Below are 5067 nucleotides of genomic sequence, written 5' to 3' on the forward strand. Positions count from 1 at the left end.
TTTTTTCCTTACTTGGAAAAAAAAAGTAAAAATATATCTAGGAGTTTCTCTGGAGCTGCTGCGGTCAGTGTGGGTTTGGCTCAGTTTCAGATAGCTCCTCGTTCCAGCTTACACTTCTCGATATCTACAGGGCCCTTCCGGTGAAGTCGGTGTTTTCTATAGGGATTTTAATCTGTTGCACCAGTCCCTTCTGAAGCGGTTCCCTTTGTTTATTTGGCTTCTGTTTGCCGGTCTCTTCAGAGCCCCATTTCCACCCTGACACAGGCGGGCGGAGGTGGACTCCCATTCAGTTAGCTAGTTCCGTTGCGCTGCTCTTCAGGTTCTTTTCTAATAAGCTGGCTTCGCATCAGGTGGCCAAAGTATTAGAGCTTCAGCTTCAGTATTAGACCTTCCAACGAATATTCAGGACTAATTTCCTTTAAAATTGACTGGTTTGCCCTCCTTGCAGTCCAAGGGACTCTCAAGAGTCTTCTCCAACACCACAGTTTGAAAGCATCAATTCTTTCAAAAGTATCAATCCACTGCTGAGTTTTCCAAATTTGCTGGCATACTGAGTGCAACATTTTCACAGCATCATCTTTTAGGACTTCAAATAGCTCAGCTGAAATTCCATCACCTCCACTAGCTTTTATTTGTAGTGATGTTTCCTAAGGCCCACTTGACTTCAGATTCCAGGATGTCTGGCTCTAGGTGAGTGATCACACCATGTGTTTATCTGGGTCATTAAGATCTTTTTTGTATAGTTCTTCTGTGTTCTTGCCAACTTTTCTTAGTATCTTCTGCTTTTGTTAGGTCCATGCCATTTCTGTCCTTTATTGTGCTCATCTTTCCATGAAATGTTCCCTTGGTATCTCTAATTTTCCTGAAGAGATCGCTAGTCTTTCCCATTCTGTTGTTTTCCTCTATTTCTTTGCATTGATCACTTAGGAACTTAGGAAGGCTTTTGTATCTCTCCTTGCTGTTCTTTGGAACTCTGTATTCAGATGGATATATCCTTCCTTTTCTCCTTTGCCTTTTGATTCTTTTCTTTGCTCATCTATTTGTAAGGCCTCCTCAGACAAGCATTTTGCTATTTTGCATTTCTTTTTCTTGGAGATGGCTTTGACCACATCCTGTACAATGTTACAAACCTCCGTCCATAGTTCTTCAGGCATTTTATCAAATCTAATCCCTTGAATGTATTTATCACTTCCACTGTATAGTCATAAGGGATTTGATTTAGGTCATACCTGAATGGTCTAGAGGTTTTCCCTACTTTCTTCAATTTAAGTCTGAATTTGGCAATAAGGAGTTAATGATCTGAGCCACAATCAGCTCCTAGTCTTGTTTTTGCTGGTTGTATAGAGCTTCTCCATCTTCGGCTGCAAAGAATATAATCAATTTGATTTCAATACTGACCATCTGGTGATGTCCATGTGTAGAGCTGTCTCCTGTGTTGTTGGAAGAGGGTGTTTGCTACGACTGGTGCATTCTCTTGACAAAACTGTTAGCCTTTGCCCTGCTTCATTTCATACTCCAAGGCCGAACTCTCCTGTTACTCCAGGTATCTCTTGACTTCCTACTTTTGCATTCCGTTCCCCTATGATAAAAAGAACATCTTTTCTTGGTGTTAAGTCTTGTAGGTCCTCATAGAACCGTTCAACTTCAGCTTATCCTACATTAGTGGTTGGGCATAGACTTGGATGACTGTGATACTGAATGGTTTGCCTTGGAAATGAACAGAGATCAATCTGTCATTTCTGAGACTGCACCCAAGTACTGCATTTCAGACTCTTCTGTTGACTGTGAGGGCTACTCCATTTCTTCTAAGGGATTCTTGCCTACAGTAGTAGATATAATGGTCATCTCAATTAAATTCACCCATTCCAGTCCATTTTAGTTCACTGATTCCTAAAATGTCGATGTTCACTCTTGCCATCTCCTGTTTGACCACTTCCAATTTGCCTTGATTCATGGACCTAACATTCCAGGTTCCTATGCAATTCTGTTCTTCACAGCATCAGACTTTACTTCCATCACCAGTCACATCCACAACTGGGCTTTTTTTTTTTCACTTTTCCTCAGCCTCTTCATTCTTTCTGGAGCTATTTGTCCACTCTTCTCCAGGATCATATTGGGCACTTACCAACCTAGGGAATTCATCTTTCAGTATCATATCTTTTTGACACTGTGGATTTTCTAATGAAACAGAGTTCCATTGATCAGTGTCTGTTTTTATGACAGAAGCATATTGATTTTTTGTTTCTTCTTTTGCCACGCTGCCCAGCATGTGGGATCTTAGTTCTCCAACCAGGGATCAAACCCAGTCCCTCACAGTGAAAGTGTGCAGTCTTTAACCACTGGATCACCAGGGAAGTCCTAGTATCATGTCATTTTATCTTTGTAATGTAGTTTGAAATCAGGAAGTAGTAGTCCTCCAGCTTTGTTCTTCTTTCTCAAAAATACTTTGGGTACACAGGGTTTATTGTGGTTCGATACAAATTTCAGATTTTGTGTGTGCGCGCGTGTGTGTGTGTGTGTGTGTGTGTGCATGTGTATGTGTGTGAAAAATGGACTGGAACTTTAATAAGAGATTTCACTGAACCTATAGTCTGCTATGAGTAGTATGGATACTTTAAGAATAATTATTGCAATCATAAAACAGGATTTTCTTTCCACTTATTTGTGCCTTCTTCAATTTCTTTCATTGGTGATTTATATTTTTTAGTGTACAGGTCTTTCACCTCCTTGGTTAAGTTTATTTGTAGGTATTTATTTTTATAATTTTGTTGTTTTGGGGGTGTGCTGGGTCTTCATTGCTGCCCGTTGGTTTTCTCCAGTGGTGGCAAGTGAGGTCTACTCCCTAGATGCAGTGTGTGGGCTTCTCACTGTGGTGGTTTCTTGTTGCAGAGCATAGGCTCCAGGGTGTGTGGGCTTCAGTACTTGCAGCACGTGGGCTCAGCATTTGTGGCATTCAGGCTCCAGAGCACAGGCTCAGTAATTGTGGCTCACAGCCTTAGTTGCCCCCATGGCATATGGAATCTTCTCAGACCAGGGATCAAACCTCTCTCCTGCATTAGCAGGCAGATTCTTAACCACTGGACCACCAGGGAAGTCCAATATTTATTATCTTTGATGCTACTGTAAATGGGATTTCTTTCTCAACTTCCTTTTCATATTATTCATTGTTAGTGTATGGACACAAAACTGACTTTTGTGTATTGACTTTGTATCCTTCTGTCTTGCTGAGCTTATTAATTGTAACAGTATTTTCTGTGAAATTTTTCAGTTTTTTACATATGAGATCATCTGCAAAGAGAAAATTTTACTTTATCCTTTCCAATTTGGATGGCTTTTCTTCTGCTGTAACTTCCAATTCTGTTGAATAAAAGTGGTGAAAGCAGGCTTCCTTGCCTTGTTCCTGCTCTCAGAGGGAAAGCTTTCAAGTCTTAACACCACTGCATATGTTATTTGCTGCGGATTTCATATGGCTTTTTATTATGATGAGGTAGTTCCCTCATGTTCCAGGTTGGCTGTTTTTATTGTGAAAGGATACTGAATTTTGTCCAAAGCTTTTTCTGCCTCAACTGAGATGATTGTGTGTTCTTTACCTTCATCCTGTTAATGTGGTATATCACGTTTACTGACTACGTAAGCTGAATGGTTCTTACTTCCCAGGGATAAATCCCAATTGAACTTGAACTTTTAATGCACTCTTGAATTTGCTTTGCTAGCATTCTGTTGAGAATGTTTGCATCCATCTTCATCAGGGATATTAGCTTATAATTTTCTTTTATAGTGTCCTTGTCGGGCTTTAGTATCATGGTAATACTGGCCCTTAAGAATGTGTGCCACAAAGGAAGTCTTAAGTTGACTCTTTGATCATCACATGTTCTTCTTTGTCTCCTGTAATAATTTCTGTCTTACTTAAGTCTCTTGGTCTGATATTGGTAGTCACTCCTGTTCCTTTGTGGCTACTGTTTGCATGGAATATATTTTCCCATTATTTTAAATAAACAAATAAATATTTATCTAATTTGGCTGTGTCAGGTCTCAATTGTGACATGCAGGACCGTCACAGTGGCACGCAAGCTTCTCTCTAGGTGGTGCGTGTGCTCAGTAGTTGCAGAACACAAGCTTAATTGCCCCTTAGCATGTGGGATCTTAGTTCTCCAACCAGGGGTTGAACCCATGTCCCCTGGGTTGCAAGGCAGATTCTTAGCCACTGGACCACCAGGGAAGACCCTTTTCCCATTATTTTACATTCCACTGATTTTATATCTTTGATGATGGTGTGAGAAATAATGCAGTTTGGTAAGCAAGTGTATTATAGGTCTGGGTCTCTATTGTGTGCTTCCATTTCTATAAAGTGGGCTTCCCTGGTGGCTCAGATGGTAAAGAATCTGCCTGCAATGTGCCGCAATGTGGGAGACCCAAGCTCAATCCCTGGGTCAGGAAGATCCCCTGGAGAAGAGAATCACTACCCACTCTAGTATTCTCACATGGACAGTTCAATGGACTGAGGAGCCTGGCAGGCTACAGTCCATGGGGTAGCGAAGAGTCAAACACAACTGAGCAACTGATGCTTTCAACTTCATTTATGTGAAGTACAGAAAAAGGCACAGGTGGCCTGCACTGAGGCTCGGCGCTCCCCCCGGGAGTGGGCGCAGGAAGCAGGAGGGCGTTGGGAGACCGCCCACCTGCACCTGTTTCTCGTCTGGATGGCGCCCGCACAGCGTGTCCACTCGGACACATGCAGCCAACGGACACTCGCTTCACTCTCACATATGTATACTGTACTTCAGACACTTTAGGGTAAATAAAACAAACTCGATTCCTTAAGAGTGAGATGAACAAACGGAATCCTGGTGTGTGTGCGATCAGTGATGCCTATTGTTCTCATGGAGGCCCATGAGGTGGTGTGCTCACAGCGTCCATGGTGTGTGTGTGTGTGTGTGTGTGTGTGTGCGCGTGTGTGCGATCAGTGATGCCTATTGTTCTCATGGAGGTCCATGAGGTGGTGTGCTCACAGCGTCCATGGTGTGTGGTGTGTGGGTGTGGGTGTTGTGTGTGAGATCAGTGAATGCC

This window comes from Cervus canadensis, chromosome 30 (genome assembly GCF_019320065.1).
Source record: "Cervus canadensis isolate Bull #8, Minnesota chromosome 30, ASM1932006v1, whole genome shotgun sequence".
NCBI lineage: Eukaryota > Metazoa > Chordata > Mammalia > Artiodactyla > Cervidae > Cervus > Cervus canadensis.